We start from the raw sequence: 21,710 nt of genomic DNA on the forward strand, positions 1-21,710 counted from the left end.
TATGGCAGAGTACCAGATGTAGTTATTTTCTTGGGGATAGTTTTTTGTGTGGCTCCATAGGGTTGTGGAGTAGATGCAGTGGTAGTTTTGGACCTATTGGTTCTCCTTGGTCTTGGGGATGCTTACGGGGAGACAAAAGCAACTTGTGGCACTACTACAAGGGCCTCAGATATATCCTTTGAGGAGAAACCCCACTTCTAAAGCTCTAGAATGTTATTTTAAGGATTTCCTATGCACTCCTCTTCTTCTTCTTATGAACCAACTTATCATAAGTTGCAAATCTCTCATTCATAACATTCTTGGATTTTCTGAGCAAGATGTCAACATAGACAATCCATTCAAGTCCAAAAAACTAAGAAAATAATTTTAGGATCTAAACTATCCTAGGTTCAACTGCCTCCATATAATAATTATCCTTGTCCACCATGAAGGAAATAGCATTCTTAAAATTCTCCACCACATTAGAAGGTAGTTTATACATTTCTTACATATTATTTTGGAATGTCTTAAAGAAGCCTCAATACATAGTGCTACATTGATTACTATCTAGGAACCTCTGCATATGATATCTAATATGAGTGGTAACCAAAACACTTCTTTGACAAACCACACCCTTCAAACTAGGTAATTCACATAAGAAATAAAATATAAGACAAAAGATCAAAGTGCTATATCAAAAGTTACAGCTATTTTCCTCGATTCTTACCAAATTCTCCAATAGATGTTGTCACATGAGTTCACATAGGTCATATTCCTTCCCCTCTTGCACCATGATCTAATGAGAAATGTAGATGGCAATGATGGTAGTATATCTTTCTCTATTCATGTGGTAAATTTTTTATGCAATACCAATCATGGCATATTGGACCCTTAGGTTAGTAATGTCATTGACGCTTATGATTTTTAACTAGGTCCTTGGCCTCTTAGCAATGTTGACAACCTATGGAGAAGTCATCCTAATATCTTCAAAAACCTAGGGTTTGAATCAATTTCTATAACTAAGTTTTTAAACTATTAGCACGAACCCTTCAACTCTCTCCTCTTCTCACTTCTCTCAAATATTTGTTTGCAAATGAGATTTGATTGTGCTGCAAAAGATGTATAAATAGCCCATACTTGCCCTAAATTCCTGCATTCAATGTATCGTGTACTTCTTTGGTGAGAACCCTGTCAAGAAACTCTATGTCATCACAGTGATCTCCTAGATCCATCAAAAATCCTTTGCAAGATAGATTTTTTCTCCAAAAATTTGGGAAAAGGTAAACTTTATGCCTGATTATCAATTCATATAGCTGACTAGCTTCCATATAAAGAAACTTTGCTACTTTTGGTGGATAAAACATGTGTAGTGAATAACTCTCCCAACTCTATGATTTCCTTTAATTGCTATCTGCACTAGGCAACAACACATATTCTTCATGCATTTGATTATCCTTCTCTTACTTCTTTCTACATAACTTTTCCATTTCCTTGTTTTTCTGATCTAGATCAACCTTCTTTTGTAGAGAAAAAGGTCTCACATTCTTGATCTTACAAAACCTTGTAGTGTGTCTTAAATTATTGCATTTATATCAAGTGATACCATGTTGTAGATCATAACCATTCCTTCTAACATTTTATCTACAATCAACAACCTTATGATTGAGATTTATGCATGTGTAGAAATATCCATAGAAGGAATGGGAGGTTACCGTATTGTTCTTGGTCATGCAATCACTCCTCCTTACCTTACTTCTTTATTCATTAGCTTTATGAAAAAAACTTATTGCAAGGATAACACTAACCATGAAAGGGTTGACAATTCATGGAATTATACCTTGGAGGCTTGAATGAATTCTTATTCATTTTACTCCTATAAGAAATAGGCCTATGTCCAACCTTATTACAAGAATATAATTTTTCATTAAAATATTGAGAGTATCTAGTTGAGGTAGTTTATCTATGAGTAAGTCTTTTGAAGTTCTTTTTCTGGCTCTCGACACATGTGTGTAATCATTTTTCTTTCATTCTACCTTCTTTGGTATCTCAACATGTAACTTTTCCTTTTTCTTCTCACTCTTGTCTTCACCCATCTTTATTTTTGAGCTTTGCCCTTTTTCAAAACCAAGAGCACTTTTATTATTTGGAGTGTTTTGACTACCAATTAACACATCAATCATGTTAGTGCTCTGCTTACATTGCAAATCTTTGTTCACCAAAACTTTGATCTTTTCTAATATTTTCATAGGGAAACAAATTCCTATTCAAGTTTTGTGCTTTCCATTGACTTTTCCTTGATCTTGGCATTCGAACAATTAGCAAAATTCTCACCTCATAAAACTTGAACTTTTAGGTTAACAATTTTATCTTCTTCCTTCTTGAGTTTGATTTCACATTCTTTTCTTCCTTCAATTTGAGATTTTAGCTTGACAATTGGTCTTTTTGCTTTATTGAATTTAGTCTTATATTCTTTGCACTCTGCCCTTGCAACATCCATGTCTTCAAGAGAAGATCCAAGTTATCCTTCAAGATATACTTTGTAATCATTTTGATTGATTTCCCACATTCCCCTCATTCTATCGACTCTAGATTTTCTTCTAGAGAAATCATATCATTAAACATTGCTTCAGTTCCAATGTGTTCATCTACCTCAATTGTTAGACTATTATCAAAGAACCTCACTTTACTATGAATTATTGAATACACCCAAACACTAAGAGGGTGGATGAATCAATCCTAATTAAAAATATTTCCTTCTATTTAGTTATTCAACTCACATAGATGATTAAGCAATTGAAACACACAAAACACAAATGCACACAACCATAACACCAAATTTAAGTGGATAACCCCATAGGAGAAAAATCATAGTGATAAATGATTCTTGGTTCTACTACTCAAATACAACCTCACAAAAGATAAATAGGTTAGAACATAGTGTAATAGGATGAGCCCATAACAAACCACAAACTCCCTAAAACATGTATGGCCATGCCAAAGGAGCTCACAACCCCCAAATATTACAATAATTTTACAAAAGAAAATGATATATTTGTAAACACTACACTTATTTTATTGAGGCATTGAATAACATATACCGTTTCATTAATTTATCTACCCTCATCATCTTTGATCCTACTTTGATATTCCCTTTATATCCTTTGCAACTCCTCATAACCTCAAAAAGCTTGGGTACAAGGTGAGCTTTGGATGAAACATGTTATACCACATCTCTAAAACATATGATCTAAGGAAAATAGGTCAGAATGGACCATGCAAAAGGATTTTAAACTTAACCCAAAACCATATCATTATTTTAGCACAGATCACACTTTCAATGCAAGGTCCAATCATCATCCACAAATCCAACTATCAAGTCAAGCCAACCTTTTAAGTTGATATCACGATAATCAAATTGATACTGGTATCAAGGAAACAAAAACAAAACCATGTGGATTATAAAATGAGTGTTATAGGACCTTCTAAACATCTCTAGTCTTTCATTTTACCATGTGACTATTTTAAGCCATTGCCAACATCAAGTCACTTGCAGAGATGAGAAGCAGAGTACGTTGGTTCACTATATCAACTTAGCACATTGGAAATAGAACTTATGAAACTACAAAGCAAATAAAACACTAGAATAGCATTATTTGGACATCAAAGAACATACCCTGAAAACTAAATGAGAAAATCTTTCTATATGATGAAATGCAAAGCATTTTAACTTTCCTTGTTAACGAGTTTGCATTGTCTAGACACACTGTCTTGTATAAGTCATTTCTAACTTTTTGAGTGGAGGGTGTGACCTCTTAAAAATAAAAATATACCTAGTATCCAATTCAACCAACTTATCATCATAACCACAAGATGGTATAATTATATACACAGGAGTGCGGGCCAACATATTAGCCTTATGAAATAAATTGTGGATGCCTTAGCTTACTTTTCTAATATTCTAACTACATGTGGTACATCATACTGACAAGGTATCACTATGAATAACATGAACACATCCCCAACCATTTTTATCAAACACGAGCACTATAAAATGATGAAGTACATAGTGGAAAAAGATGAACATGAACTTGTACCCAAAACTAATGGAACTTAATCGTTAACTTCATCATCGCAATATATATACACAATACTCCCTATATTAACATCAATGATAACTACAAATTATCAATGCCACGGACTACTACTATCATAATATACAGGAATATATCCCCCATAGGAGAGAAAAAAGGGAGGCTAGAAAGACCCCCCATAAGATGATAAAAATTATAATGCTAAATGATGATGGAAGAATAATACAAAACATAATCCTTGAATGTCAGAAAAAATTCCTTTCTTGTGGAAGAAGGCAATGTTTAGATAGGTGCTTGTAAATGATACACAAGATATAAAGAAAATGAAAAAATCTCTAGAAGTTACTCAACTACTCCTTGTGAAGGCCAATGTACAACATGACCAAAAGATGTAGATGTGTTGAAAATATCATTGATGTGGTTGTCATCAAAAGTTCTTTCCAACTCTATAAAATGGTATTCACTAAACAAGTGTAATATGCCATGTAAGTAATCAACCCAACCAACTATAGTGGAAACACAACTATGAATATCTTGTTGCCTTGAATCGTGAGAAACCGATGATGTATTAACAGTCAACAAAGGAGAAGTATGAGGTGAAGGATTCATGACATAAATGGAAGGTGCAATCGATGAGGAGGATAGAAATCCTCTTGTGGCTTGTCTATTTGATCTTTGAATTATGGTCATTTTGTAAGCTCATATGCATTCTTTTCTCTCATTGGTTATGTAGGAAATGGATTAAATGTATGTGGGTTTAAAGCATTATTTTCTAACAAATACAAGGTTCAAATAACCAAGCTATATCTCATCAGATGAGGGAGATGAAGTATCTAATTTTGATCCCTTAGCTTGATCCATGGTTTCCTTCCATTAGATTTGGAATCCTTTTCTTCAATTGAACAAGAACTTGAGGCTTCAATGACTTCAATATACACATTCAAATTAGCTTGTCCTTCTCCTTAGTAAGATTATTAGCAAATTTTGTAAGAATAGGCATAGTGTATCTTGTATCAAAAAAATGCTTTTTTGAATAAAGGGTAGAAACAAATACTAAATATTGAGGACCTAACCTTGCTAAGACACTTATGACCAATTGATCATCTTATTTTAGTATTCCACATTGCTTGAGTTGAAACCTTAGTGAAGAATGCATCAATTATGTTAAAGTATTATGGATTAAGACTTATTATAGATGTCCCCTCATTAAATCTTGCTTACCAAATAGTTATTGGTAGACTTGACATGCTTTGAGCTTCATTTTAGATTTGGTATTACCCATGCAGTGGGAGTTCCTGGATATGTATGCACTTCATAAACAGGTTTTGATACAAAGAGCTTGATTGTGGTTTATGGGTTGATATGTGTTTGGCATTAGTTTAATGATGTTCTCTATACCTGGGAGGTATGGATGGTTGGATTGCATTTCCGACAATGTGGATTTTTACTTTATGGTAACAGCTTTGAGCCTTTGTTATCGCATTGGATTTTATGCTTATGTTCATGGATTGGTGCATTTTCACCTGGCTTGTTCATTTTCTTCCATAGGTGGCATGTTGGAGGATGAGAGGAATTCTTGCTTGAGATGGTGCTCACTTGGTTTTATTGTACGTATCTTAATGGAGCACGAGAGCATGTTGAAGATTCGTGTGGTTACATGTACGGCTATGATGATGTATTTCATTGATTCACCCTTATGCAATGTATACAACAAGTGAGAAAATGTTGGAAAAATAGGTGTTGTACACCTTGCATAATATTGTTTATAATTGTAATATTTATTTATTGTGTGATGTTGCACATGGACGTGTAACATGTAGAGATTCCTTGGGAATATTCTCTGGGGCCACTTGATGAGTTGTATTGTAACATTGGGATAATTATATTGTATTTATTAATATTGGGGAAAGATATTTAAAAAGAGAAAACGTAGTACCCAATATTAAATGTGGGGTCAAGGGTAGTTGTGAGCACACGATTTTTGTGGCACATGGTTTTACTTTACCACTAGTTGTTTTTGTGTGAGTTTGGGTCTATATAAACAAGCACATGTCTAGTGGTTAAGGTTGGGTTGGTGGTTTTGGGATATCATTCTATTGAGTCCTTTGGAGGATTTCATTTGTGAAGCATGGCATCGGATGTGTGGATTCATGCTTGGACACATAGGAATGCATTGGAGGGCTTGATGGTTTGAAGGCATTCATTGTAACTCTATATTCCTTTATGACTAATTAATATGATGGAGTATGGATGCTTTTGGAGGCTAGGTTTTTCCCTCATGAGGGTTTTCCTAGGATATATCTTGTGTTATCTTGTGGCTTGTCTATTTGATCTTTTCATTATGACGATTTCGTAAGCTTGTATGCATGCTTTTCTCTCATGGTTTATGTAGGAAATGGATTAAATGCATGTGGGTTTAAAGCATTATTTCCTAACAAATCTAAGGTTCAGATAACCAAGCTATATCTCATCACATGAGCGAGATGAAGTATCTAATTTTGATCCCTTAGCTTGATCCATGTTTTCCTTCCATTAGATTTGGAATCTTTTTGTTCAATTGAACAAGAACTTGAGGCTTCAATGACTTCAATATACCCATTTGAATTAGCTTATCCTTATCCTTAGTTAGATTATTAGTAAATTTTGTAAGAATAGGTATAGTGTAGCTTGTATCAAAAGAATGCTTTGTTGAATAAAGGGTAGAAACAAATACTAAATATTGAGGACCTAACCTTGCTAAGACGTTTATGACCATTTGATCATCTTAATTTTACTATTCCATGATTATGTCATTTACATTTTCCAAATGCTCATCTAGGTTTAGGTTCCAAACCCATAGTGACCTAATGCAATCCTAGTTTCCTGAGCTTTATCTCCACTGATATTTTCCATTCCAAGAAGTTAAATGGAGTTTAAATTATATCTATTTTGTAGAATAACACATGCCAACCCCCTTGATTCAAAATTAGGTGATCCCTGACAATTTGGCACATTATAACTTAGTGGATTTTACAATATAAATAGGTCCAATGTATGAGAAATGGGAAATATTCACTTTGAGTCTTTGATTAAGTGGCTAGGTAGAGAGATTTCTACTACCAAAACTTCTCATTGTTTGGTTATATGAGTAGTTGACCAAGTCCAAAGCCTATGTGGACGAGAAAATGGAGGGCGTTGGAGATATGCTTGCTGTTTCTTTTGTTGGAGTTGATTGAGAAACCAAAATAATCATCTGTTTGAGGCATGGCAAAGATCAAGGGTTGTATTATTGCCACACAAGAAGGAAGTGATGTTAGGTGTGGAGTTGACATAGAGCTATTCCTCACAATTTAGAGAGAAATTGAAAGGCCGAAAATAGTGATATCTCCTACGTAATCCTCAAAAGAAAGTAGTTGCAATATTTTATTGGTCAAGGCAAAGGTAGGGAAAAGACTTACATGATGGTACTGAGGTGTCCAAGTAGAAAAAAACTTTAGCAAGAAAAAGTAGGTCACTGATGACTATGAGGTTTGGCACGCAAAAAAGATCTTTGATTCAACATAAAGGTGAGCTATAGTGGGTAGTTTGAGGACAACACAAAGAGTATAACCTTTGAAGGTCATCCTAAATGATGTGATGGGTAATATGAGTGGTTGGCGTGCAATATTACATATCAAGCCTTTTGAAAGAGAATGAAGGTGCACTGCTGAAAGATAAACTGCACAGAAAATTGATTTTTTTGCTAAACAATAATAGCAAAAGAGGTGTGGCCAATGAACGATAAATACACCTCAAAATTCTGCATAACAAGACGATACGTCAAATTTTCCACCTTCTGATTTCAACCCCTTACACAACAAACCAGAGATCTATAACAAACCACATAATCTTCCAAACAGTCAAATGAGTAGAGAGCAATGAGGTCCTTAATTAAAAAAGTTATTCATGAATCAAATTCTTTATATTAATTGGGGTTCTTGAGAGCCTTAGTGGAATCAATATTCCATTCTTTTTTGAATCTTGAGGCTTTTTTTTACTTATATTCTTAGGGAATGTAATGTTTTTGATTAAGGGTAAACAGATTTTGAGCGAACCAGAAACCCCGTAAAACAAGTTTTGAGGGGACCCAAAACCCCACAGGTTTTGAAGGGACCCGAAACCCTTAGATTTTATGAGGATCTGGAGCCCATAGTACAACCCTGCTAAAAGAAAATAACATCAACATACCAGCAGCCAAACCACAAACTAGACATAAAATCATCTCTAACACATAAATAAGGGTTTTACAGGGCTCCCTTAACCTACAGATGTTTCCATGGGTGTATCCAGACACCCATCACCTTCAACAACACCAGATTACAATAGATCAATATATACTCACAATCTGGACTAATGGGGTTTTGAAAGGAACCCCTAACCTTCATCATGGGATTTAAACTGGCTCTCAAAACCAACAAATAAGGGTTTTTCCAGGCTCCCTTAACTTGTAACAAAGTATTCAGCCTACAAATAGCACAACTAACCCTTAACCAAAAACCACAACTAACCAAACTGGGCCCTTTTAAATTGCTAGCATCTAGCTTGTCTGTGGGAAAAACAAGGCTCCCACAACCAACACACATGGGAAAGAAAAAAAACCTGAAAGCACTAGTAGCAACCAGCCCGCCTGTGGATTTTACCAGGCTCCCACAACCTAAAACTAAAAAACCAGCCAACTGAATCCAAACAGAACCAGGAGGGATTTGAAAGGGTTGCTCAACACACAAAAAAATCTGGGTAGTAGGGACACAAAGGACCTAGACCTTGCCATGAATAAACACATGAGAGAAATGAAAGGCAACTTCAACCAACAGCACGAGGAGTAGCATCATCTAAAAGGCCTCCTCACACCATCTCCCTGCCTCAATAGGGAAGAGGTCCACCTCGATAGGACAAGAGAGAAGATAGAACATCAGCCCCGACAACCCTTTAGCAGCAAGCTAAAACCCGACCACTCCCAACCACTGAATCTCCACCTCAATAGGAGAAAGGGCCACCTCAGACAGGCAAGGAGAAGAACAGCCTAGAAGCCCAAACACTTCAATCATAGCCCAACATAGAAAAAGTCCCTCCACCTCAATAGGAGGACAATCTAGATCAGAAAAAAACCCAAGAGACGGGATCTTCCAAAAATAAAACCTTAGCAGAAGAAAATCCGACCCCAAGGGCACAAGGCATCCCAAAGAGAGAAGGGTAACCGAAAACCCACAAAAATAGAACCTTGAAAAACCACCTGGGTCCCAAACAAGAGGAACACACCCAGAGCCTACAATTCCCACCAAAACGGCCCAACAAACCCGAAGCTCATCCAAGTCTTGCTCCCTACACACGGAGAAGGTAGAGAGCGTCCAATGCCTACAAAGAACATGGGAGAGTAGAACGAGGGAGAAAGGAAGGCAGAAGCCAAAAATGATTACTTTAGCATTGTCAAACATGAACTCCCCAAGCATAAAAAAAGTATCCCACCCCTTCACACTCATCACTGGCTGCTCCCACATCATCCTCGTCACGGAACAAGACACAGTCCACAAACAGGACAAGGCAACGATCACTAGTCTCCACACCATCACTATCGCCACCATCCTCCTCATCACCTGCATCCTCATCCTTCACTGAACCCTGGTTCAGCCACTTTATATCAAATTGTATTGTGAAATAAGTTTTAGAAACAAAATGTGTTTGGAATGTCTCTAAAACATGTTTGTTTCTTTTTAATATATTTTCTTATATCTTTAAGTTTGTTCATAATGACCAAATTACAAAGGAAGAAGAGAATTTATTCTTTCAATATATATAATTGTTTGTATTACTTTATATTCTTTTCGTTTCAAGATATTGAAAAACCTACTTAAATTTCTCTCTTGTTACTTTAGATATAACTCTTACCATTTAAAAATGTAATACTTGTTAAGTGTAATAGTTAATGTTACTCTAATAAATTTCATTTCACCCTAATCAGTTTTTACCAAAAAATATCTCTTTATTTAACATTTCATATTATATAAAATTTATAACCTATACCTTCTCACATTGAGACAAACTTACTCCTAAAGTTACCTTATCAAATGGAGACTTTCTATATTTTCATACTCTATCACTTCATGCATAAGTATAAATAGTAACAAATGGTAAATAATTTTTCAATTTCAAGAAAAATAAAACTTAAAATTCAACCAAATTTTAGAGAACATCAATTTCAAATATAAAGATAAAAATGTTAAATATTGTTTTTTTAAGAAAATAGAAAGTGTGTGTCAATTAAATGTAGCTTTAATTTTATATAGAACAATACTTGTTTTTGAAATTGTTTCTATGACTACTTTACCAAAATAAATGTTTTAGTTAGGGAAACATAAAAAAATCTTCCTTCCACATATCCTTTGCATTGAATTAATGAGTGTATAGCTTATTTTTCAACATTTATTTTTATAGGATCTTCTTAATATAATATAAAAAAAATTATATAAAATAAAATAAATTAAACAATGATTAAACTTATTCTTATTATTTTACAATTATAGTATTTCTATTTTATATTTTTATTCAAAATTATTCATATTAATTTTAAGATTATAATAAGTTTTTATTTTATATATTAATTAAAAAAATAATAATTAAATTTTAAAAAGTTGAATAAAAAGAAAATGTTTCACGTAATACAGTAGATTAAAATGTTCAAGGGGATGAAAATTCAAGAAAATTCTAAAAAGATTATAACATAATATGAGTTTAGATAGACATAACACAACGTATTAAAATGTTTAATGGGATTAATGGTATGAGAATTCTAGGAAGACTATAGCATAATGTGAGTTTGTATTGAGACTCTATTTACACATTTACAGATTTACACATGTAGGAATTTATCAATTAAATTATTAATCCCACTTTGAACAGTCTGGACACGAATCTGAGATCTTTTATTTGCTCCCTGAATACTGTTCGAACTAAAGTGCTCCACCACTTCTAAGAATTAGAGAAACAAATGCATGGAGGTTGGACTATTACATGATATTGTCCTCCTACTCTCTCTTGTTTCATACAAAGGTCTCCTATTCACTCACTCTACATCCCCTGCCTGTCTAATGTGTTTTCACTTAAGCTCACTCTGCAAGTGAATGGTAATTGGGCACCTTTTGGGGTTTCTATGTCTCTTGATAGGGTGAGATTATTTCAGGCAATTCTATGTTTTATGTTTGGTTTTCTTTTGGGTAATCTAGCTATAGCTATTTTGATTTTTATGTTCATTGTTCTTTTGTAATAAGTTTGGACACTGTCAAAATCTCAATTTATTTTAATCAAAAACAAAAAGAATAAAATTTTAAAAGAAAATAGAGTAGAAAGATGAAACCAAATCATTATGAAGCTAAAAAAAAAAGGTAAAGATGAAATAAATGCTTACAAATCCCTTTCAAAATTAATAATAATAGTTCTTCTTGGGGTAACTCAACTCAAGTGCTATTGAAATTGAGGAGTTGGTTCTAAAGTGATGGTATGATCCTTTTTGTTTTCTCTTACGCTATAGACATTGATTTTGACAATTTAATGGAAGCCTAGATTATTATAGTGTCTATTGAGAAGGCTTGTATGATAGGCATTTAAAATTTAAAACTTACACTGCAAAAAGATCTAATTGTGTTTGGTGCCCTCCTAAGATAAGTGGGCTAAATTTAATTTTGATGGGGCTTCTCAAAATAATCCTGGAACTTCTAGAGCTGATTGTGTAGTTCATGCTTGTGATGGCTCAGTTTTAGCAAAGTTAGTAAAACATCTAGAAGATGACACTAATAATATAGCTAAACGTAAAGCTCTTTTGGAAGGGGTCCTTCTCTATTGAGAGACACAAAGCATCTAGAAATAGAAGGGGTGCCTTGAGGGTGGGCTCTACTCCAAATTGGAGGCTCAACTCATTGCTTGGGAAAGTGATGGAGGTGGTTAATTCGTTTGAAGCAATAGTCTCCAATCATATCTACAGAGAGGCCAATGTTAAATTGCTTGACAAATTCAGCGGCAGATGGTATTGAGTTCAGAATGATGAGTTTGGTTGGATAACTTGCTCTCTCCGAGGGTGGTTAGATTTGAAATTTGATGTTCAACTGTGTACGGTATAATTGTTGGATAGGGCATGCATACATAAGGAGAGATGGCTTTGAATTTGTTATTTGAAGTAGTTGCTTATTCCCAATAGGCAACTATTTTTGAATCTTAAATTATTTTTTCTCTATGATCTAATTGTTCAATAGGGGTTGAAGTGGATTTCGGCATATAGCATTGAATTCTGAATTTGGGAGCACTTTGTTCCCATTTTTCCCATGAGCTGTTAAGTTTGAATTTTAAATTCTTTTTGCCCTTTGTTCTAGCCGTTTAGCAGGGGTTGAATGCGCTTGGTAGCGGGTTTATAGAAAATGGACTAGTGGCCGAGGTGGGGTACTCCCTCTTCCTTTCCCTACTTTCTCGTTAACTCTACCGCCTATTTGCTTTGGTAGGGCAAGCTCATTAATGTTCCCTTGATGTTGACGAGTAGTGGATTTTGGCTAAATGGTTGGATTGATAAGGATTTGTTAGTGGATGAATCACCCGCACTCTTTCATATGATCCTCTTCTTTGATAAATGAGTTTGGCGTGTCCATCAAGCTTACCTTCTTAGCTTTTCTCTCAATACTATATTGAGAATGTTAGTTTTTTCTCTTGGGTTTTGACCATTTCTTTTTCCAACTCTCTCCTTAAACTTTGCATTTTCTTATCGTTTCCTTCCTCTTTCCAATGGATACCTCCATCGCTTTTATTTCTTCGAAAAGGAAAATGTTTTTCCTCTGACCGATTACTCATAAATGGCTTTATGAAGTGGTTAACCACTCTTATAAGCTCTTCTCCCATGATGTTAGTCATGTTCTTGGAGGTGAATTTATCAAAACAAATCACTGTTACAGAGTCAACATAGATATTCCTGCTTTTTTTTCTTTCCATGACCCTCATGGTTGGTGGATCAAAGGTGGTTGGGAAGCACTCTACAAAAGGGTCTTGAAAGCTGAATTTCTAGGGGAATCAGATAAAGTTTTCCTATCCATTGACAAAGATTTAACAATTCCCTATACGATGCATTATGCTATCAGAATGGAAGTTGGTATTCCTACTTCACACTTCCCAATTCCCACAATCTAGAATAAAACCTTGTGGGATCTCAGAGTTTCTATTATCCAAAGAAGTACAATTTCTCGAACACCTATTGGGGTTCACGAAGGATGGCCTTATTGGATTCAACATCATTGGTGATAATGTAAATCAAATAGAGTATTGGGTGGTGGATTATAGATAATGGAGGCATGGACAGCGTGCAGACCATCATAGATGCCTCTAGATGATACCATCGCACATCCCGCAATGAAATAAGGATATGCAGTTAATACATCCTCTCATAGGTGTAATGAAATGTTGTAGAATGATTTTGCGAGGAAATTCTCCAAAGTTTATAATTGATGAGGCATTCTCGAAGCCAACATCGTGGTTATATGGTAGGTTATTACTTATAAGGAGGCATCGATACAAATGAAAGATGTTGGAGAAAAGAGGCTGATATCAAACGAGTGAAACCAACCATGACAAAAATAGAGAAAGAAACATATGAGAATGATAACAGGTTATAGTTCGAGATACTCCAAAGAAATGAGGGTCTTTAGGCATGTATGATTGCAAGGCTTGTGCAATGAATTCATTGAAGAGCCTACGAATGTGAAATATATTAACAGGATTTCACGCAAAAGGTAGAAGCAAATATAAGAGTACGGTAACTATTTGACTAAATTCCTCCAAGAGACATCTTGCAGAATTAAACGAAATGATTGCAAAATGAGCAAGGCTCTATAACTCCAAACCCCCAAGATGATGACAACTTCAGATGAAGCAAACGAAGATAGAGGCCACCTCGACAAAATCGACAAATGAATTATTTCTTCAATGTAATGGGTTTGATATTATTTTTATAAAAAAGTGACTTATGTCGCTTATTGTAACCAACGGTTAGAAAGTTGACCCAGGATCAAAGTTAGTTACTAACTCATTGAGATTTATGCAGAAAAGAGTTAGTTATTAACCCAAGATCAAAGTTAGTTACTAATTAGTTATCAGGGAGAGCCTATAAATGCAAGGCTATTTGTAATGTAAAGGGGGGGGACTTTTACAGAAGGGAAAACTCTGCTGGAATTCCAAGAGAAACTTGTAATGATATTTTGATTTGCACTATGTATAGAAAGGATTTTGGACTTGTATATTTCCAAAAGGATAATGAAGAATATATTTTAGTTCATGTGTTCTAAATGTATTCATGTGTTATTATTGCCGATTTCTCGTATGTCAAATTGCTAGTCTTTTTATGCATATGTGATTTATACAATTGATGTGATGATGCACAAGCAACCTTTGGTATCTCAGTTTGAATGTGTTGAAGTATCTTATCTTTGCGTATGTTGAGATTTGTCATTCTTCTTAATCGCCATGTCATGGCTAAGCATATTACGTTACAAACTCCCCTTGTAAATTGTTGCTAATGTTGGGAAATCTCACTTGATGGTCGTACGTCTATTGTTGGGGTTTCTATCTTTATTCCTCTTTAGTTTTATGTTTCCCCCTTTATGTACTTTCGGGTTAAAAGTACACAAAATCCTAAATACCCCTATCATACGAGGGAGCTACCCCTCTCAAATGCAGAGGAAGATTGTGTTTCACAGAACGATCTCTTCAACTGTTGGAACGTTTGTCACTACTCATCGGGCAAACAGGGTCAGTTTTAGGTAAACGACCACAGTGACAAATATGTTTACCAATAGATTTTTGGTGACTCTGCTGGGGATTGACATACCGGTGTGCTTTCTTCCTCAGATATTGTAAGGTACCTTCTTTAGAGTGAAGGTTGGCGACCCTGTCTGAAATATTGAATTTAGAATAATGGTTTGGTACCAAGGAAAGTTGGAAAGTGACAATGAAAGTGATGATGAAGATTATATATATCCAAAGAGGCCAGTTCTTGATGAGCCCATACGAGTCGACTTCTTGAAGAAATTTTATTGTGGCATGCAGTTTACTCCGGATAAGATTCATCCCTCCTTATATCAAGTGTTGCAAGACATTGAAGAAAAAAATGGAAAGGAGATTGGTTTTCTTGCTTGTGATCATATACCCAAGTTAACAATCAAGAAAGATGAAGACAAAAGTGACACTTCTCCTATACAAATTGTTCAACTGAATCAAAGTCATGATGCCTGAACAGGTCAACTACTTGAAGAGAGTCAATACTAGAAAGAAACTTGATCCTCATAAAATTAATCCTTCTCTACTCCAGACTCTACAAAAGATTGAGGAAAAAGATGGAAGAGAGAACCAAATTTTTGCTCGTGACTGTATTCTTGAATCAACAATGGATAATAATGATGATGTTGATTCTCCTTCACCTATTTCTCAAAAAAATCAGGTTCTCACTAATTCACATATAAAGTTTTTGAAAAGCTTCTATGGAAATATGAAACTTGATCATGCCAAAGTACATCCTTCTTTGCTCCAAACATTGCAAGAGGTTGAACAAAAAGAGGAGGGAAGAAATTATTTTCTTGAAGATGTGTGCACTCCTGATAAGATGTCTTGTGATCCAAATTTTGAAAAATGTCCATCACATTATGCATGTGTTAAGGAAGATGAAGTTGTATTAGCTCATAAAGATACAGGTCAAAAGAAAAACCAAGATGAACTGTTTGAGGAAGAAAAAGAATATTGTGTTACTATATGTCATGAGCATTATAAAGATCACCATAGCTAGGAGGAAGTCCTCCATGAACCTGAAAACAAAGAGTTTGAAAGAGGAATAAAAGATTTCAAGACTTCCATGCAGCCCAAGCTTCAAGAAAATGGTGAAGAGGAGAGGTATAAAGATGAATCTCTTATAGTTCTCAATCCAACTTGGTGTCTCAATTCTTCTGACGATGACTTTCTATGTAAAGAGGATATTCTCATTCATCCATCACTAACAATTGAAGATGAAAACTTTTCCGTGGAAAATAAAGGTATGAAACCTAATGGAAAATCTTGTATGGATTTGACCAATGGAGAAGCAACCATAGGTAAAATTTTGTAGACATATTCTCTATCTTCAAAAATGGAGACTTTTACTGAACTCCTAGATCAACCTCGAGTGAAAGAGGATGGACCATCTTGCTTTCAAATGTGCAATGAGGATTTTGATGAATCTATCCTTACATTGGCGAATGGCATTTCCTTGTATATTTCTAAAGATTTTTCAATGAATCTCTCCTTCGGTGTGATAGCACTCTTTATTCACAAGCTCGAGACCTTCCCTTAGGTCAAGGCGTACAGTCGATAGTACCCCCTCCTGTTCGAGAGGCATACAGTAGATTTGAATACAATGCCCACTGGGGAGCTATAGCCCACTCCAGGTGCATGTCCAAGTGCTACTATAGTTGATCAAGACCCAACAACAATTGAAGCATTTTGATAGCCAGTAGCATAACCCCCAGGCACGAATCAAGATCGAGAGCTTATTATTGCAAAGACTCCATGGAAGGGTCAACATACATCTAACCCTATTCATTAAAACACAAAATTGGTCCTACTCTTCAGGCTACCATTCCTCCTATTGCCATTTGGAGATTCAATCTCTTGCATACGTATTAACAAGGTATCTATTTGAAGCATTTAATAAATATCTTGTAATTATCACATGTCATGATATGACATCAGTTTGTGGTGTTTTGTTAAACAGTTCATATACGCAGAACTCATTAGGAACCAGCACCCGTCATCCCAATCCAATTACGCATGCATTCAGGGGATAGTTTCAAGAAGTGTGAACCATCGTGCTGCAAAGAAGGAGATGCGAAGTATCATAGATTTGATCCCGGCTGTTACGTACTACTCATGATGAACAATTGCCAGCCACCAACCGCTAATAAAATGGCCCCACAATTTGCATATATTTATTCAATTATGGTAGGCCGCGAGATGACATTGTAGAAGCATTTAGAACAGAATCCCATAGACTGGTAAACTTTTGGGTTGCTATCCCCACGTAACCAGTCTCCATCATTCCCATCTCTTGCGCCTCCATGAATAGCGGAGGTTACCAGTAGATCGGAGCCCGGTTAACAGCGAGAACGATTGAATCAATGGTTAGCTATTCTCTAAGAAAGTAGGGGGCAATGTGGATCAGCCAGGAACAACTTACCAAAAAACAAGGAGCAACTAGATGCTTTCACTTCCATAATGCCCTATTCATGCTCGGATCACAGGGAGCATCGATAATAAACACACTTGATTGTATTGTCTTGAGTTTACGAAGCTCTTCCCTTATTGGTTGTTCCTGCGCAGTTTAAAGGAATCATTGATGTGTATACGATTTCAGAGTGGAGATCTCTAAGGGCATCATGCAATTAGGACATGCTCCGGAACCAAAATCATCATTTGAGTGAATAAATGCAACTCTTCTCTAGCCGTAATTTTTAACCAAGGCTACTACGGCTTTCATCTGATTGTGATCGTTGTGTGCCATGCGAACAAAATATGGGAATCTCTGGCTGGAGAGCATAGAACTTGAGTTGGACAGTGACAAAATTGGTACATTAGCAGCCTCTCCAAGATCTGATATAAACGGCCCAGCCTCATATCTTTGTGTTTCTATTAATGCCACTACTTCATTGGCCAAAAGATCAACAATGCCTTCCAAATCTGCCAAATTTAACATCTGACGAACTCCTTCTCTTCTTCAATTCATTTTGAATGCTCATAACCTTGTTTGCAGTCTTCCTTTACTTTTCTCCTTTTTTTTTTAATTCTTTCTTTGATAAAATCTACAAGAGGTTAAGAATGCTAAAAAACTGAGCATTTATAACCTTCTTGATAAAGTGGGCCCGCAAGGTTAAGAAATGAGGTTAGAAATGCTCAATTTTTTAGCATTCCTAACCTTTTTATGATAGGTTAGAAATACAGGTTAGCCTTTTTGACAAAAGGTTGAAAAATGAGGTTAAGAATGCTCAAAAAGTGAGCATTTCTAACCTTCCGCTTCAATGAACAATCAAGTACATCTTGGAAACCATTGGCCACTAAGAGGGATCAAGGAAGAATGCAATCAATATTTTTAAACAACTTTTTATCACAAATGACTAGACATATTAAAATAATTTAAGATATTAAATTATTATTTGAAAAATAATTTAAATATTTTAAATTTATTGCTTTGGGTGGTAAAAATGGCATAACTTTCAAATGGCAAGGAGTTAGGTCCTGAAATTTGAAACACGCATCAAAGGTAGGGAAATAGATCCACACAATTATTTGTGCCTCATGAAGAAACCTTAAATGAGATACTTTAATCATTTGGGGACAACAAACACCGAAAATTGAAAGTTTAAAATATGACAAAGTGTAAACTAGGTTCAAGTAAAAGTTGGCGACATGATATAAAATGACCTTTAGATCCTGACTATCAAGCGATTTCCCTCAATTTGTGATGCTTTTCAAAATTCTTTGATTTTTTATATTCTGACTAGTAATGACCTTGGACAACGCATTCATTACTTACGCGTAAACACTCATTGGACCTTTACTCGACACTGAGACTGATTTGAAGTTCAAATTTTATGTAGGCCAAATATGTGAGCAACATAATGTAAGGAAACTTCTAGTTTGCATGTCATGTAAGGAAAGTTCCTTTCCCGAGTCATGTAAGGAATGTTTCTCTTAGGATGTTTTGTGTGAGGAAAGTTTCACTTATCTTGCATAGTTGATGTTTTCATCAAGAAGGCTATATATGTAAGATCGTTGTAGCAACTAGAATGAGATTCTTCTAAGATTGGAAGATTCGTGAAGTGATTTCTCGAAGGAAAGTTTTCTCTTGAAGCTGATTAGAAGATTCAACATTTGTAGTTTTTTCTCTGCATTGGGGTTTCCTGGGTATATTCTTGTTATATGTGTTTTTGTGTTTGGTTTCTTTTGAATTTGCTTCCGCTGTTCATTTAGTTAAATAATCCAAAGCATTAATTGTTACAAATCAAATAGTTTATTTTTTGTGATATTTGTTGAGCAATTAATTGATTGTTGGGTTATAGAAATTAACATGGTATTAGAGCTCTAAACTCTGAATACGAAGCCAAGTTTTGTCTCACAATTTTTTTTACATTTTAGTTTTCAACTTCTTCGAGGGTATTAGTTTGCAATGGCAATCAGTGTTCGGTATGAGGATAGGCTCGAGGGTGCATATAACTTTTTACAGTGGAAGGTTGGGATTACATCTATTCTCAAGGTGAATAGGTTGTGGATCTATGCTAGTATAGAAGTGACTCCTCTAGCAAATGATCCTATTGCCTTAGATTCGCATGAAATCAAGGAGGCCAAGGATCAAATGATTATCCTTGATGGGATAAAAGATCATTTGATTCCTCATCTATCCAGGAAAGACACTGCCAAAGAAATGTGAGATATGCTCACAAAACTCTATCAGAGCGCCTATCAAAGTCGTAAGATGATGCTCAAGGACAAGTTGCATAACACAAATATGTCCAAAGGCGAGAGCGTGACCTCTTACTTGTCCAAATTGACACAGGTCAGGGATGAGTTGGTTGTTGTTGGAGAGATGATTGTTGAAGATGAGGTAGTGTGGATAGCCCTGAATGGATTTCAAAGCATTGGGAAGTGTGTCAAATGCATTGTTGGTTGTGATTGCCTACCTAACTAGGCAAGGCTTTGGGATGATTTCATCCATGAGGAGATTCGTGAAAGTGGTCATCGAGGGGGCCAAACAAAGAAGGTTGATGATGAAGAAAATCTTGCACTTGCAAGCAAGGGAAAGCATAAATTCAGTAAAGGGAAAACTGAAGGGTCATCTTCCAAGGATGGGAAGAAGAAAGACCTAAGTATGATAAAGTTTTTTTGCTGCCATTAGATCGGTCACTATGCTAGTTGATGCCCGAATAAGAAAAACAAGGGTAATTCGAAGAAGCAAGTTGCAGCTACTGCATAGGTGGAAGAGTTTTCAATGTGGTTTGAGAATGAGTTTTCACTCATTTACTGTCTCTCAAGTTCAATTGCCCACAATGTTTGGTATATTGATAGTGGGGCTTCTTGCCACATGATGGGAGTCGGAGAATATTTCACCAAGTTGGAGGAGAAGAATTTGGATTTCTTCATTGAGCTCAGGGACAATTCCAAGTACTATGCAACTGGTATTGGCACGGTTAAGTTTCAGAGGGAGTTTGGAAAACCTCTATTGGTGGAGGACATGTTGTATGTTCTTGGAATGACAAAGAATTTAATCTCTCTTTCTACTTTGGAGGACAAGGGTTACATTGTGACCTTTGAAGAATGCAAGTTTATATCCGTCCTAAGAACTCTAAGGTAGCAAAAGTGATTGGAGTCAGGCATGGTAGTTTTTTTCAATTACAATTTGAACAAGCACATGTGTTGGTGAGTAACAGTAAAGGGCTTGGAGAACTGTGGCATAGGAGGATGGCTCATCTTCACCATGGAGCACTTAATGTGCTCAAAGAAATAGTAATAGGGCTGCTTGAAATGAAGGTTGATAAGAATGAGGTGTGCAAAGGCTATGCTCTTGGGAAATATGCTAAGACCAATTTTCCAAGAAGCGATACTAGATCTAAAGGAATTTTAGATCTCATACACTTAGATGTATGTGGGCCCATGTCAACTGGATCCCTGAGTGGATATGAATATTATGTTACCTTTATTGATGATTTCTATAGGAATACATGGATATATTTTATGAAGAATAAAGATGAAAGCTTTAGTAGGTTCAAAGAATTTAAGGCTCTTGTGGAGAACCAAACAAGGAGGAAGATCAAGATGCTGAGGTCTGATAATGGAGGCGAGTAAACCTCGAATGCCTTCAAATATTTTTGTGCTCAAGAAGGTTCAAGAAAGAGTTGACAGTTCTGCACAACCCTCAATAGAATGGGGTTGTTGAATGGAAAAATAGGGCTATAATTGGAGCAACCAAGGCCATGCTTCATGATCAAGATTTTCCTTGGTTTTTATGGGCAAAATTTTGCAATGCTGCTATGTATTGGCAGAATAGGAGCTCACACAAAGTGTTGGGAAAATTGACTCCAGAAGAAGCTTTCATCAGGAAGAAACCAGATTTGGGGCACATTCGCATCTTTGGATGCCTTGTGTATTCTCATATTCCCGTGGAGAAGAGAACCAAGTTGGAACCAACAACAGAGAAGGGTATCCTTTGTTAGGCCCACTATGGAAAGCTAATGTACTGAGAGGGGAGGGGTGAATCAGTACTCCAAAACTTTTCTTCAATAATAACTTTACTGTTGTGTATAAACCAAATAGTGCAGTAACATAATATAAAGCTAAAACAAATAGATAACAATCATACATGATTCACTCCATAACACATATATTTTGGTTATGCAGAAACTCTTGGTTAGAGAGAAAAACTGTGGTGGGGATGGCACCCACAATTACACTACTGCAATAATAAAGAGTGCTCAGTTAGAGCTACATGTTTAGCTATTTCTGATAGCTTACCTTGTTAGGAGTATCAAGATCTATTAAATCTACCTTGCTAAAGGATTTCACAACACTTAAACTAAATGC

Source organism: Cryptomeria japonica, chromosome 1 (genome assembly GCF_030272615.1).
Source record: "Cryptomeria japonica chromosome 1, Sugi_1.0, whole genome shotgun sequence".
In the NCBI taxonomy this organism is placed as follows: Eukaryota; Viridiplantae; Streptophyta; class Pinopsida; order Cupressales; family Cupressaceae; genus Cryptomeria; species Cryptomeria japonica.